Source organism: Scylla paramamosain, chromosome 25, assembly GCF_035594125.1.
Source record: "Scylla paramamosain isolate STU-SP2022 chromosome 25, ASM3559412v1, whole genome shotgun sequence".
Lineage (NCBI taxonomy): Eukaryota > Metazoa > Arthropoda > Malacostraca > Decapoda > Portunidae > Scylla > Scylla paramamosain.
The window spans coordinates 1,547,501-1,563,691 of NC_087175.1; the positions used below are offsets into that span (position 1 = coordinate 1,547,501).

A 16,191-nucleotide genomic window follows, 5' to 3' on the forward strand; every position below is an offset into this window, starting at 1 on the left:
TTTTCTTTGTTTTTTTTTTTTTGTTATTATTTATTGTTGACTAATGAAAATGGTGTCTTCTTTTCCTTGTTTTTTTGTTTTGTTTTCTTTCTTTCTTTCTCTCTCTCTCTTCTTTTTATCTTTTCTTTATTTAAACTTTCATTTTTTTTCATATTTTGTTGTTTTCATCTTTTTTGTCCTCTCTTTTCTCTTCTTTATTTAAATTATCATATTTTTCTTCTCTTTTTCTTCTTTTTTCTTAATTTTCTCTTTCTTTCTTTTTCTTTTTCTCATTTTTTTCTTTTCTTTATTTAAACTCATTATTTTTCTAGTTTTTTTTTTCGATTACTTTTTTCTTACTATTCACATTCTCTCTCTCTCTCTCTCTCTCTCTCTCTCTCTCTCTCTCTCTCTCTCTCTCTCTCTCTCTCCTCTCTCTCTCCTAATTATCGTTTTTTTTTTTATCTTTGCTTTCTCATTATTTTTATCACATGTTCTTTTCTCTCTTCTTTTCTCTCTTTTCTCTAGATTATTACACATTTTCCTTTTGCCAATTATTTTTATCGTTCTTTTTCTTTCTTGCTTTGTTGAAATTATCGTTTTTTTTTCCTCATTTTTCTTTCTTTCATTCTTTCTACTGTTTATTTACATTATTACCGTCACACTCTTTACTTTTTTTCTCTCTCTTTTATTTTTTTATCTTTCTATTATTTTCTTTGTTAAAAATCCATCATTTGTCTTAATTTCTTTTTCTTTTTCTCCTGTTACCGTTCTTCTTTTTCGTCTACGTCTTCAAACAGACAGACAGACAGACAGACAGACAGATAGACAGACACAGAATAACACTTATCCACACATACAAACACCAATGAACTAACATATAGACAAACAAACAGACAGAAAAAAAAAAAAAAAAAAAAAAAAAAAAAACAGAGGAAGGTCAAAATAGCATAGTCTCTCCTTTAACCGTTTTCTATTGTGGTATATCCTTACCACATAGATGGCGCTGGTCTTCTGTCACCACCTCGCTGCTTTTGGCTGGGAATTTACGGCGTGGCTGTGACATTTCTCCGCCTTTGTCTGTCAGTCTGTGTGTTTGTGGGGATGGATGGCTCTGTGTGTGTGTGTGTGTGTGTGTGTGTGTGTGTGTGTGTGTTTATTGTTATTATTTTGTTTCTCTCTCTCTCTCTCTCTCCTCTCTCTCTCTCTCTCTCTCTCTCTCTCTCTCTCTCTCTCTCTCTCTCTCTGTGTGTGTGTGTGTGTGTGTGTGTGTGTTCTTTTTCTTTATGTTATTTTAAGTTTCCCACTGATTTATTTTGTCTCACTAATATCCTGCCTCGTTTTTCTTTTTGTTTTTCTTGTGTGTGTGTGTGTGTGTGTGTGTGTGTGTGTGTGTGTGTGTGTGTGTGTGTGTGTGTGTGTGTGTGTTTAATTTAGTTTAGTTTAGTTCAAGATCTATTTTGATTTATTTTGCCATTACAAGTTTCTCTCTCTCTCTCTCTCTCTCTCTCTCTCTCTCTCTCTCTCTCTCTCTCTCTCTCTCTCTCTCTCTCTCTCTCTCTCTCTCTCTCCCCCTTTATTTTGGTTCCAGTTCACTTCTATTTGTTTCATTTCATTTCTCTTTTTGTTTGTTTCTTTTTCATTTGTTTTCTCTACCTCTGTTTCCTTCTTTTTTTAATTTTTTCATCTATATTTTATTTCCCTCCCCTCTTATTCCATTCTTCCTTTTATCCAAGTTTAATTTCAGTTTTCGTTATTGTTCATCTTCGTGTCGTTTCTCTCTTCTTTCATTTACTCTCCTTTCATTTCATTTCCCTATTCTGTTTTGTATTTACTTTCATTTCTTTCCTTCCCCTTTTCCTTCCTTTTCGTAATTTTTTTTTTCAATTATCCCTTCGTTCCATTTCATATTATTATCGTACTTTCTTTTCATGTTATTTTTATCTTTTTTTTCATTCTACTCTCGTATTCATCTTTTTATTTATTTCATTTATTTTACCATTTCTTTCATTTTTTCTTTCATTGTCGTTCGTTTCATTTCATATTTTGTCATTATCGTACTTTCTTTTCATGTTATTTATTTTTTCATTCTTCTCTCGTATTCCTCTTCTTTTTATTTATTTTATTTATTTTACCATTTCTTCCATTTTTCCTTTCATTATTCTTCAGTTATACCTTCGTTTCATTTCATATTATCACTCACCTACCTTCGCTTCATTTTACTTCTTTATTTTCTTGTCATTTCACTACCTTGTCTTTTTTTTTTTTTTTCCTTTTATATTTATCATCACTTTCATTTTTCGCCCTTCCCTTTCACCCCTTTTTTTTTTTTTTTTCAATCCTACCTTCATTTCCTTCAGTATTATCATTTACCTAACCTTCATTTCACATTATTTCATTCCTCACACTACTTTACTTTCATTTCCTCTCATTTCACTCATTTTTTTTGTGTGTGTAATTACTTCCGGGTCCCTTCATTAAAACCAAACTTTTCACTGCTGGCGTTCACGATAATTCACGGCACCAGATTATTAAACACTACTCTTATTATCGCTATTATTGCTGCTGCTGCTGTTGTTATTATTATTATTATTATTATTATTTGTTTATTTGTTAGCTTACAGATGCAAGGTTAGTTTTGAGGAGCTGAATATATACTAAAGATACGTCAGTTTGTGTATTAAAGGATTGTAAGCTGTACATGTTAAGGAGAAACAGACAGAACGTTAAAATATGAACAATTAAGTACATAGGGACGTACCAGAGACGTATATTAGAGATTGAAAGTAACACAAAACAAAATTAGCGTAGTTGTGTAGAATATAAAGACCTATTGAGCTGAAAACTACCAGTGAATAACAGGCGTTAGTAATGGTGATTCAGTGAAACAAGCTAATTGGGTCGTTATATTGAAGAGTTGTGACAGGAAGGGATGATTTGATTGGACAGACAAGACCGTTCGCATCAAAACACCCTCAAATTTTGCACAAGGGAAGGGAAGGGGAAGGGAAATGAAGTATAGACGAATGAAACGAAAGGGGAGCCAGATACACTATAGACGAATGAAACAAAAGAGGAAGGGAAGTAAAACAGAGGAATGAAACGAAAGGGGAACCAGATGCACGATAGACGAATGAAACGAAAGAGAAAGGGAAATAAAACATAGACGAATGAAACGAAAGGGGAGCCAGATACACTATAGACGAATGAAACAAAAGAGAAAAAGTAAAACAAATCATAGAAGAATGAAACGAAAAGAAAAAAAAGAAAAAGAAAAGGAAAATAAAACCCCTCATAACTACACTACAAGGACCTTCATTCACCCTTTCCCTCTCTGACTCGTCCCCTCTTACACAAAAACAAACAAATAAAAAAAATATATTACGCAAGGTCACAGAAAACAATAAATAAATAAATAAATAAATAAATAAATAAATAAAACAGTTAAATAGACAAGACAAGAGGTTCACAAGTAGCAGACAACATAAATCACGAGGAGCGCAAGGATGTTGTGTCATGAGCAGAGAATGTTGTGCCGCTTAAGTACGACAATGTGTGCTTGCAAGGGAACGCCACGGTGGGAACAGGAAGTGGTACTCGGTCGATAAATTATATAAAAAGACAGAAGAGGATGCTGTTTGATAATATAATGTTGCTGCTTCAAGTCACGTAGAATGGGGAGCTTGGAGACACAAATTTCGTACATATAGATATTTTAAGAGAATGGGAACCTTAGCGACTAGTGAGTCTAAAAAATGGTTGTGTGTGTGTGTTTCAAAGTGAGAGGAAATGGGAGTTTGACGACTTAACAACACAATGAATGGTTAGGAATGGAATCAGATGTAGTTACGTAGATTTAAATGTCAGAGAGAGAGAGAGAGTGAGAGAGTGTGAGAAACTAAACATAATTAATAGTTACTAGTCTCTTCTACACACACACACACACACACACATTATCATCATACATAAATATTCTCCACACACACACACACACACACACACACACTTTATCATCATACATAAATATTCTCCACACACACACACACACACACACACACACACACACACACACGCTCATTTCATAACGCAGATAAAGGAAACAAAAAGAATATCTGGTAACCGCGGAGAACTGGACGAAAAGAAAACGGAGGAGGAAGCACCGAAGCGAGAAGAGAAGGCGAGGGGCACTGAGGCCGCCTGTTCACTTGACTGGGATTCGCGGGGAGAGAAGGACGGCGTAGAACACAACAGACCCCTTTATCACCACTTCGCAGTACTCTTCCTGCTGCTGGGTGAGGTGACATTGCCCTGTGGTGAGGTAAGAGTAAGCAGGGAGTATTGTAGATAGTCTTGGGTAGAGTTCATAGAGATAATGCTTAGATTTGCCGTAATGCGTCACTGAAACGGTATACTGCCTCAGAATACTATTTTTTCTATGAAGTGACGTATCATTGCCAAGAGTATGTAGGAAATTGAATGTGGCTTTATGTAAGGGTGTGAGATACGGAAGGAGGGGGTGTGTGACGAAATGGAGTGGCGAGAAGGAGGAGGTAGGGTGAGAAAGGAAGATTATGAATGACGTAAGTAGGAAAAAAAATGGGAGGATAGAACACGCGTCACTGATTGGACAGAATTCCTCAGTATGAATCCGTCCTCTTCTGATTGGTTGAGATAGCATTGCCCAGTACTGAGGTAGAGCCAGTGTCCCTCCTACATTAAAAAAAAAAAAAAAAAAAAAAAACACGTAGGAGTCTTGTGTGGCCACGACATGATAGTAAAAAGTACTAGGTAAATGATGAAAATGCTCTACGACACGAGAAAATAACTTAAATATTCGGAATTTAGTGTAGGCGTAATAAACCTTAAGACTGAGTTAGTAATCTTGCAAGTGTCCATATTTAAGACGTGTTTATAGAGGTGCTGGCAATCATACAAACTACCAGAGGGTCATTAGAGGCTAATTACCACTAACAAGGCGAATACCAACTTGGAACTGAATAATTGCGAATCATTTGGATACGTTAAGTTAATAGTCTTGCACGTGGCTGTTTGTAGGTGTTAATTGGTGTTGGGTAAACGAGGCGATAACTACCAGAGCATCGTTAGACCCAAGACAGTTACTAGTTACCGCAAACAAGGTGATTAGCCATGTAGTGTTGCTAGTTAGTGGGTAATACTGAGTTAAGGTGATAGAAGAATGTTTTTGCACGTGGCCAGAATACGAGGCGTGACAACCCTTTGCGCTGCTGGTTCGCCTCTTTAACCTCGCCACAATAGTTGCCTTAAGTGTCGCGGAAGTGATGTGTTAAAAGGGGGTGTAGGACGATTTGGCCACGGATGATTTGCCCACGGACAATTTGGCCACGGGATGTCACCGTAGGACGTTTTGGCCACGAACTTCCCAAGGTGGACGTTTTGGCCATGAAACATATTTACTGTAATATATATTATATTTTGTATTATTTACATATTTTCACAATTATTATTAATATTCGTATTTATTATATTCACAATTATTATTAATATTCGTATTTATTATATTTTCTAAGTGAGACAGAAGTGAAGCTTCAATTTACAGGCGTTCATAATGTGTTATGGGATTGAGATTAAAAGAGTGAAGCTTCAGTTTACCTAACCTAACCTAACCTAACCTAACCTAACCTAACCTAACCTAAAAAATTATCAAGAATTGCAGACACGACTCCACAATCTTGTACTCGACCTGAACGAAGGCAAGAAGACCATTGGAGAATTCCTTCGTGGCATAAGTCATAACCTTAGAGGTGGTCAGCCAAATGTGTAGCCCTTTTAAATACATTCATGAATATTTTGTTCTTATTTTTAATTTTAAATAATTTTAGTACATTTTTAATAACAGAACAGATTAGAGAACTTTTTTGGATAATAAAACAGACTAAAGATCTTTTCCTTTACTTAATAAGCAAGCTACTAAGTGCAATAGATTCCTAGTATTTTCTCCCGTGGCCAAAATGTCCTACCCACCGTGGCCAAAACGTCCTAGGGTGACATCCCGTGGCCAAATCGTCCGTGGCCAAATCGTCCGTGGCCAAATTGTCCGGATTCCGTTAAAAGGTGACCGAGTAATAGTTACAATATTTTTGTGCATTTTACATGTTGAAATTGCTTTAAAATTGCGTATGAATGCTAAAAGTAAAATAAATAAATAAATAAATAAAATAATAAAAATAAAATAAATATAAGCGATCTAATTAACGACTTAATTACCCACTAGTCACACATCATTAGACTTGTTAGAAGGTGCTTATGCTTTACACATTAAACTTGCATACAGATACTAAAAACAAAACTAGTAACCTAACGACTCAGTTACCCAACAGTCACGTGTCATCAGTAGTTAGAGGTTAGCAGCTAGGCAGTTAACGACTAATAAAAGCGAACTACCATTGTATCGTTACGCAAAACAATAAAGTTAACGCGAACAAGGTAAACAGCCATTTATCACAACTAAATATTAAACCACATGCAAAAACTTGATTACATTTGTGAATCAGCATTGTCTGAACTGAATAATAATCCCAGCATGATGAAGTGAGACTCGTGGCAGCCCGAACCATTAATTGGAGCCCCGAAATAAATACGAACCGTGCTGAGTCATTAGGGGGCTTTAAAAAGATGAGACGGATTTATGGGTACGGATGACAGATGAGAGAGAGAGAGAGAGAGAGAGAGAGAGAGAGAGAGAGAGAGAGATTGTTTTAGGCATTGCCACGTATAGGCCTGATGGCTTCCTGCAGCTTCCCTTGTTGTCACTACTATTACTACTACTACTACTACTATTACAACTACTACTACTACTACTATTACTACTACTATTACTACTACTAATACTACTACTACTACCACCACTATTACTACTACAACTACTACTACTACCCCTACTACTGCAGGATAGGACGAGAGATATTGGATTCAAGCTTGATAAGATTAATGGAGTAGATTCAGTAATTAGGGAAAGTATGGGTTATGTGTATGGCTGTGTATGGAAGGTTGTATGAGGTATGTTAGGTGTATAGGAGGAGGAGGAGGAGGAAGAGGAGGGAAGGTTGGTTGGGTGGTTGGTAATACTTGAGACTGGCAGGAAAATCTTGTTCTTTTTCTTTATTTTTTTGTTTCTCTCCATTTTCTTTTGTTTCGTGGCATGATGTGTAAAAGGTCTTGTTTTTTTTTTTCATTTTTTTTTTTTTTTGCAGTGTGAAGTCTATTGTGTGTCTTCTTGCCCTCGTTTTCTTTTTCGTCTTTTTTTTCATTTTCGTCATTTTTTTCTCTCCTTTCATGATGGTGTGAGGTAAGATATTTTTCCTTCTCCCTTCCTCCCTTTCCTTCTTCCTCCCTCCCTTTCCTTCTCCCTACTTTTCATCCCTTTCTTTCCCTTCTTCCTTCCCCTCCTTCTTTTCCCCCTCCTTTCCTCACACTCTCTCCTTCGCTCCATTCTTCCTTCATTGCTGCATTTCCCTCCCTCTTTCTTCCTCCTTCCCCTCCCCTCCTCGCCCCTCCCCTCCCCTTCCATGACCTCTTGAGTTTACTGCACAGATGAAGACGCAACGAGATGTAAGTATAGTAATAGTGAAAGTTATTTACGAGAGAGAGAGAGTGAGAGAGAGTGAGTGGTATAGCCTGAATGAGAGCCTTGAAAGAAAACGGGAGGAGGAGGAATTCTTAACAACCTTCTCAATCTTTTGGTCTAGTGTACTCTTAACAACCTCTAATGGAAGATACTGTGGTTTTCAATGTTTTTTTTTTTTTTTTTTTTGTGATTCCAGGGAGAGTTAAGTAATTTGGTGTTAGTGGGGTTTTTAGTGTTTTTTTTTCATGTTATTGTTTTTCAGTGTTTTTTTTTTTCGTTATTGGCGATTCTTCTGTGTTTTCATGTTTTTTTTATTTCGTATTATTGGCGGTTTTTCAGTGTTTTTTCATGTTATTGTGTGTTTTTCAGTGTTTTTTTCATGTTATTGTGTGTTTTTCAGTGTTTTTTCATGCTATTGTGTGTTTTTCAGTGTTTTTTCATGTTATTGTGTTTTTCATTGTTTTTTTTTCATGTTATTGTGTGTTTTTCAGTGTTTTTTTCATGTTATTGTGTTTTTCAGTGTTTTTTCATGTTTTTCAGTGTTTTTTCATGTTATTGTGTGTAGTGTTTTTTCATGTTTTTGGCGAATTTTCAGTTTTTTTCATGTTATTGGCGGTTTTCATTGTTTTCTCATGATTCGAGTGAAAAAAAAAAGTCAGTGACTCACTAGAATCGCGAAAAAAAACACCCCTTGAAAACCGACCCAATTAACTTTTCACCACTACAACCACGAAAACGCCCTTGAAAAACCACTTAACACCAATTTAAAACCACGCAAAAGTTAAAAAAAAAAAAAAAAAAAAAAAACTTTCACTACAAACACAAAAAATTATTTGAGAACCCCAAGCTGATAAGTAAACAAAAAAAAAAAAACATACCAAGCCACACGCAAACCCAAATTAACCGAAAATAAGCCAAAAAGATGCATTTTAACCCTCACCTCGCTTCCTTCTCCCAGCCCAACCCAGCCCAACCCAGCCCAGCCCAATCCAGCCCAACCCAGCCCAGCCAAGTATAGTGTAGCTGCTGACTCATAACGGAGTAGAGAGACGATTTCTGTTCATGGAGTAGGAGTGGGTGGTGAGGGCTGCGTTGGCTGGGCTCAGTGAGGTTTTGGTAGTGTTGAGAAAGCTGGATACGTTGACGGCTGAATAGATGGATAGATAAAAAGACTGATAGAGATGGGTGGGTGGATGCATGCCAGTGAGGTTTTGGTAGTGTTGTGAGAAAGCTGGATGCGTTGACGGGTGAATAGATGGATAGATAAAAAGACTGATAGAGATGGGTGGGTGGATGCATGAGTAGATGATAGGTAGATGAACAGGTAGTTAGAGGGAAGTTAGGGAGATAGATAGATAGATACAGATATAGACAGATGGAGAGACAGTTACACGAACAAATAAACAGACGAATAGACACAGGCAAATTACAGGTAGACAATTAGACAAAAAATATAGGCAAAAAGAGGCTGACAAGTAGGCCTATGCAGATAGAAAGATGGATTAATAGACATAGACAAATATAGATGAATAGATGGATTGTGTGTGTGTGTGTGTGTGTGTGTGTGTGTGTGTGTGTATGGAGAGGACTAAACGGTGTCCCATACAAGAAAGGCCAATGTATAGGTACCATGTGACCGCGGCTTTAATGAGAGAGAGAGAGAGAGAGAGAGAGAGAGAGAGAGAGAGAGAGAGAGAGAGAGAGAGAGAGAGAGATTGTGTGCGTGTTAAAAGTTGTAGCTTAGATGTGTTTTTTTGGTTTGTGTGTGTGTGTGTGTGTGTGTAGGTTGTACCACACACACACACACACACACACACACACACACACACACACACACACACACACATACCTTACATCAGCTGATCCTCATCCTCGTCTTCTTAGCCTCAGCTCACGCGCGCACGCACACGCACACACGCACATCACATATTCCCGCTTTTCGCCGGCAATATATGACCACTGCACGCAACTTCTTATTGACACCCTCTTCCTCCTCTTCCTCTTCCTCTTCCTTCTCTTCCTCTTCCTTCTCTTCCTCTTTCTTGCTTACGGGCACCCAAACTCGTAAATTTGGTTGGTAAAAGTTTTTTTTCTTAAATTTTCTTTAATTCCACGTGAGAGAGAGAGAGAGAGAGAGAGAGAGAGAGAGAGAGAGAGAGAGAGAGAGAGAGAGAGAGAGAGAGAGAGAGAGAGAGTGTGTGTGTACTTAGAACGCACGTGTATTTACTTAGGGAGGGATGGAGAGAGGGAGAGAGCGAAAGAAAAAAAAAATAAAAGAAAAAAAACAACACAAACTGAAATGAAAACGAGACACAGACACACAGACAGATGGACACAAACACACACACACACACACACACACACGCACGCACACTACTATGTTCAATACTGGGCACACGCAAGGCTGACTGAGGCGGGAGGGGACAGTAACTTGACTTAGCACCAGTACGTGTCACCCTCCTTCTGCGCCTTCAGCGGGACGACTGGTTGGCTGGCTGTGGCGCCCTCCTGCAACAGCCAGCCAGTTGCCACATACCGCTGGGGTTTGCTGAGGGACGGATGGACAGAAAAAAGACAGGGACAGACAGATAGCTAATTTGGGGGAAGAAAGACGAGGATAGACAGATATTGGTTACAAAAAAAGACCGGAAAAAGACAGGAATAGAATTTTTAAACGATACTTATTGAAGGGAGTTAGGAAGACAGGAATAGACAGACGGATATATGGCTTAGAAGAGACAGACAGATATGGTTTACGTTTGGAAAGGTAGATGCGTTTAAGAGAAGCCAGATAGACAGTTTTGGAATAGATAGATACATGGCTCAAAAGACAGATAGACGTTTAGAAAGGTAGATGCGTTTAAGAGAAGCCAGATAGACAGTTTTGGAATAGACAGGGATAGACAGAACTTGGAACGACAGATAGACAGATATACTTAAAGAAGACAGTATAGACAGATATGGTTTGCTAGTATTAGTGGGTAATTAGAGAGCCAGTTCAGAAGACACAGACAGACAGACAGACAGACAGACAGGGTTCGGGGGAGATAATACCGTTAATTTGGACACAGACTGAGGAATAGACAGATTTAGGACAGATAGACGGAAATTATAGCTTTGAGAAGGAAAGATAAAATGATTTTGAGACAGACACAGACAGAAGTGGCTAGTTTAGGAGAGACAAAAGACAGGGATAGACAGAAATGTAGTTAGTTATAGAAGAGAAGACTGTAAGATGAGTGAGGGGAGACAGACGCACAAATAAACGGCTTGGGGGAAAAAAAAAAACAGGAATGACAGACAGCTAATTTCAGACAGACAGTTTAAGGGAAGGTCATAGACGGAAGGTATGGGGAAGAAAGACGAAAATAGACAGCTAATTTCAGACAGACAGTTTAAGGGAAGGTCATAGACGGAAGGTATGGGGAAGAAAGATGAAAATAGACATAAGGGTTAATTTAGACGAAGAAAAAGAGCGATAGACAGAAATATGGATAAATTTTGAATGACTGACGGTTTGGGGGAAGACAGAGTTGGCTGAGACGGGAGAGACAGAGGGTAGACAGATAAGGTTTGGAAGAATGATACAAGACAGGAATAGACAGAAATATTGCACAGGGATAGACAGAAATATGGCGAGAGAGAGAGAGAGAGAGAGAGAGAGCAGTAGATGTTAATAATTATGTACACAGGAATAGAAATGATAATAAATTTGAGAAACGGCAGTAGTTGATGATGCAGGAAAAAAAAAAAACGAAGAAGAAAAGAAAAGAGGAAGACGAGAAAGGATATAAATGTTGAATGTCACTTAAAATCATTTCATTATTTCTTTCTTCTTGGTTGTAGTTACTCATTCTTGCCTCTGTGGTGGTCAGGTCAGTGGACAAATATTATCTTTATATGTATTTAAATACTGTCACACTTTAGAAGAGACTTGCACAAGGCCCACACTCAAACGCTTTGGTTTCTCATCACGACTACTTTCAAAGGCCAAAAGAGACGATTAAACGAATATGTATGTTATTATGTATCTTGTGCCATTTTTTAAGTATTCTGTTTAAAAAAATGTAAGTTAGGCTCTGTTTTTACTGCTACTACTTTGCTGCACATGCTGAGGTCAGAATCCAACCCAGGAGAGCTTGATGCCGACTGCTTTGGCTTCCCGAGGGTTCAGGTTCCTGCTGGCCTTGTGTGCGCTGCTGCTGCTGTCGTGGTGTGCTGCTACAAATTTGTATTCAAGAGTAAAAACTTTAAACTCTTCAAATTCTCCCTGTTGCTTGCTTCCATTTAAATTTTCCCTGTTGCTTGCTTCCATTTAAATTTTCCCTGTTGCTTCCATTTAAATTTTCCCTGTTGCTTCCATTTAAATTATCCCTGTTGCTTCCATTTAAATTCCCCCTGCTGTTTCCATTTAAATTCCCCCTGCTGTTTCCATTTAAATTCGCCCTGTTGCTTCCACTAACTTAATCGCATCAAAAACTTGCATTATTTACTTTGAAAAAAAAACTTTCATTTATTTTTCCTTTGGTAATACATATATTTCCTTGGTTTTCAGGTAGACTTTTTGAAATGACGGCAGAAGTGAAAACGGTTTTACCAGAATGACAATATCAACTGGAGCGTACAAGTGACAGCAGCACAGGGACGAAACGAGCGCTAATTAAACACAAACCTCAGCAACAATTGAAATCATCATCATCAATACCAGCTGTTAACGAAGGAGGAACATTGAGAGCCAGACTAGGAGGAAGAGGTCAGAGAAGAGACGGTAAGAAAATACTTAGCGAGATTAAACTGTTTAGAGGCTCTTCCGTGTATAGCCCTAATAACACCACCACCTAAGGATGGCTCTTGAGGATGAAGGGTAGCGAGAGGAGGGAAACATGACAGGATATTGAATGCTAGAGACGTAGACTGTCTTGAGGCTCTTCCGTACAGCCTTTTTTCCCCTAACCTAAGCATGTCTGAAGAAAGAGGCGGCCAAAGGACAGGATAGGATTATATACAGCGAGTCTTGGGTGCATTGAGTCAGTACAGCATTTATTTTGTTCAGACAGTTGTTGTGTACATCATGAGGTTTCCTTCTCTTTTGCAGTAGTCTCCACCAAGCAGCCTTTTTGGTAGTGCTAGACAGGTTTTTCTTTCACCACAGGCTGCGTAGTATCAAGGTCGTAAGATTTTCCAGGACGCGGCTGCCTCAATCCTCAAAACTCAGGGATTGGGATTATATGGGTCAGGCCTTCTGTTGGAAGATGCAGGGACGGGTAGTTTTGCACGTTTTCATTGTCTCTCAAAGATGCCAAATGACCATATGCATGCATGACCTACCTGTAAAATTGCACAGCCGCCTTGCATGAGGAAACTCGTGTGATTTCTCAGGTGAAAGAATTTAATTGCTTGACTTCAACCTCAGAAGACCGAGAACGCCTGACACTGCGACTGCCCAGCGTGTGGCGGTCTGGCAGGCGGATGCAGAGACGACAAAGTTGCAGTGACAGCTTCTGGTGGTCCTGACATCACTGAAGTACGAAGCCTACGAACAAATCCCCACTACTACTGCCACACTGTAATGGGACGTCAGCTGGAGACACCGGCCCCCCCTCCTCGCTGTGAGGGGAAAGCAGAAATTATCAAATCCCACCTAGCAATTGAGAGACCACAAATGAATCTTTATGCAGGCTGGACCGAGAATCCAGCCTGCATAGAGAATAAGTACATGCCAGCTGAGAGACTTGAGATAAATGTGTAAGGAATAAACGAGAAAAAAAATTTGTAAGAAATTAATAAAATAAACCAACGATAAATGTGTAAAAACCAAGTATTTCTTTCTCATATCGTACTCAGGACTACCACTCTCAATGTCTTTAAATGTACACCTGCTGTGCTGATTTTTAACACATTATTATTTATGCTTCGAACAACTAACGCCTCAGATAAACAATTCAAGTCCGTCTAGAAGAGAGGAAGACTAGGTAGGGACCAGGCTGTCGTATCCGCCTCTGCTGTCTGGCGTATCAAGTCTCACAAGGCAGCCTGCGAGCACCCTGCCGCACCACACAGCAGAGGCGGGGAAAGTGGCAGCATTCTTTCCTTCTAAACTGACCGAAGCCACACAAATTTAACAATGTGTGAGCAATCTTGAAGTGGAAACACACATTTGAATCAATTCCTCGTTACTGAACTGACTGACTGCACACACAAATTTTAACTTACGAGTATGAATTGTACTGATGAGGAAACCCTACTTATATCAATTGTACTGTTACCAATGGGGAACCAAAGGATACATACCAGCGGGCGTCTGTCTCAAATGCCAAAGGATACCAACCCTCCAGAAGATCCGATGGTTTCTCAATGCTACACAGTCAATTTTCCTGGTGACTCCACTCGACAGGGCAGGGCAGGGCAGGGCATGATCTGTGGAGAAAAAGGGTGTAAGTGATTGTCCCTGTATTACTGTCACCTGTGTAGCTGTCACCACTACACACACACCTGCCACCATTCTCTCAAATAAGCCTAATTCTTTAAACAGATTTTAGGCAAAGTTAGTTCTCTTTCCATGCATCCTCTCACATCCCCTCCCATCACTTTTTTTTCCTTTTTTCCATACGTGTCTATTTGTTTATCTTTCCTTCTTTCCCCCTCTCCTCCTCTTCCCTTTATTTATTTTTTTTTCTCTCTGGATATCCGTTTTTCTTTCCTTCTCTTCCCCTCTCCTCCTCTTCCTCACTTTTTACGGTACAATTTTTTTCGCTTTCCTTCTCTGTCCTCCACTTCCCCATTTTTATTTTCCTTTCCCATACTTCCCTTTCTCTTCTTTCCTTCTCTTCCCCCTCTCCTCTTTTCCTCCTCACACAAATACTTCTTATCAACACACACACACAACACTACCAACGCACTTACACTCTCTACAAAGCCAGTGAAGACCCCGCGTCAGTCAGCCAGCACATGGGCCAGTCTACGCAAGAGTGGCTGGCGAGAACCGTGAGTGGCGTTTGTCTTGAAAGGTTACGCTGCACTACTGGGACGGTCAAAAGTTGGGTATGCAAAGAAAAGGGCATTAGTTTATATAAATGGTTACTGCTTCCGCTTAAACTACACTAAAAAAAAAGTAGATAAATAAATAAAAAACTCCGTAATCGTACAACTGAAAAAAAAATAAATAAACTAAAAATTCATTCCGTGATCGTCCAAACAAGCGAGTCTACGAGATTCGAAGCAATAAACCGTTGTACCCTTCCCTACAATACACAATGTACCTACTGCAGTACATTCAAGAGCAACACGTCTAAACCTTATACATGGTTCAGAAAATATCCAATTTAACCTTACCTGGCCAGAAGCTATGATGGCTGCACGAGTTATGGCGGCCGTGAGGTGCGCAGCGCGATGTGATGAAGTGTGGTGCGCAGGGGAGGCGGTGTGAACGACCCGGAAAAAGAAGAAATGGGTTAAAGGAGAAAGGTTTGTATTTTGAAGAGAAACCAGAACGACACAGCAACGATACCAGTTTTATTTTTATTTTATTTATTTATTTTTATTTTTTTTTTTTTTTTTGTGTGTATAAGGTATGTGTGCGTGCGCGCGTGTGGTTTAACGATAGGTGGTAGTTTGAGTGCAATTGGTTATTCCGCAAGATGGCTGATGTGGTCATTTCGCCTTCTGTGGTGTTGTGGTGCATTTGTTAGCGTGATGTGGTGGGCTGGGCGGTGGTACGAACGAGTCAGGTGGCACTTAACGATATGGAGGTATGGTTAAATCAATGCTAGTTAACTACATGAACGAGTCAGTGGTGGTTAACGTATGGTAGTCAGGGGGTACTTAACGTATGAACGAGTCAGGTAGTAGTTAACGGTATGAACGAGCCAGGTAGTAGTTGAAGTGCTTAATTGGTGATTCAAGATGGCGGCGCGAGTATCGTTAAATGACGTCACAGTGCGTGTATATTTCTGATTGGTGAATGCCGTTCCCTTATAATTGATGATACAAATTCAATACAACTGATAAAAATATTACATCACAACCTTTGACTTCCACTATAGCGTTGAGTTGACCCAAATTCGCACACCACCACCACCACCACCACCACCACAAGCTTCAATACATCATTAAAAGTACCCTTTACCTTTACTGAAATCATGAACGCTAACTTAATGGGAAATAAATACATCAATCAACACTTCACAGCTCTACCCAGCCTTCAGAACCCTTAGGCACACCAAGAACAACAGAAAACGTAACTAAGCCACAACCAAGCTGACCTCACACCACCAACCCGAGGCAGAGACCGGCGCCACACACAACACTGCCCCATCGATACCCCAAGGAGGCAATCCCGCATACTATTCCACTCATACTTACTCTCTTCCCCAGCCACATGTCTGACAGAAAGCCCAACACTTAAATTTTTCCTTGATTTTCACTGTTTTCACGGCAACGGGCACCAGGTTAGCTCCTCGCGGTGTCTGGGGAGGAAATGAATAGCGAGGGTGCAGGAACCTAAAGAGGTAAGCAAGAGGAAGCGTAACTCTCCAGGCATGTTTATGTTTTCATTCACTAGATGGCGTGCGTTGATTAAATTTTAGGGGTGACTATTGAAATTTATA

General features: G+C 39.3%; 1 protein-coding gene and 2 long non-coding RNA genes across 5 annotated transcripts in view; 1 reads left to right on the plus strand and 2 right to left on the minus strand.

The window, feature by feature from the left end:
- The window catches only part of LOC135113407 (uncharacterized), a 39,872-nt gene extending 29,816 nt beyond the window's left edge, over positions 1 to 10,056 (minus strand). Inside the window, exon 1 of the mRNA XM_064028664.1 lies at positions 9,435 to 10,056. The gene's annotated coding sequence lies outside the window, so the exon portion shown is untranslated. The remainder of the gene's footprint in view (positions 1 to 9,434) is intronic.
- The window catches only part of LOC135113413 (uncharacterized), a 47,857-nt gene extending 34,458 nt beyond the window's left edge, over positions 1 to 13,399 (plus strand). The window contains exons 3-5 of the long non-coding RNA XR_010274826.1: positions 4,070 to 4,297; positions 12,141 to 12,353; positions 12,999 to 13,399. This is a non-coding gene — a long non-coding RNA (uncharacterized LOC135113413). The remainder of the gene's footprint in view (positions 1 to 4,069; positions 4,298 to 12,140; positions 12,354 to 12,998) is intronic.
- On the minus strand, positions 12,600 to 14,942 carry LOC135113414 (uncharacterized). Of its 3 annotated transcripts, none has more exons than XR_010274828.1 (5): positions 14,918 to 14,942; positions 14,489 to 14,603; positions 13,877 to 14,002; positions 12,914 to 13,192; positions 12,600 to 12,827 (listed from the first exon to the last, which is right to left on the minus strand). It is a non-coding gene; the product is annotated as an uncharacterized LOC135113414 (long non-coding RNA). The 3 variants fall into 3 exon arrangements; XR_010274827.1 differs by having other exon boundaries at positions 14,489 to 14,606; positions 14,918 to 14,940; XR_010274829.1 differs by lacking the exon at positions 14,489 to 14,603 and having other exon boundaries at positions 14,918 to 14,937.
- Positions 14,943 to 16,191: the final 1,249 nt, after the last annotated feature.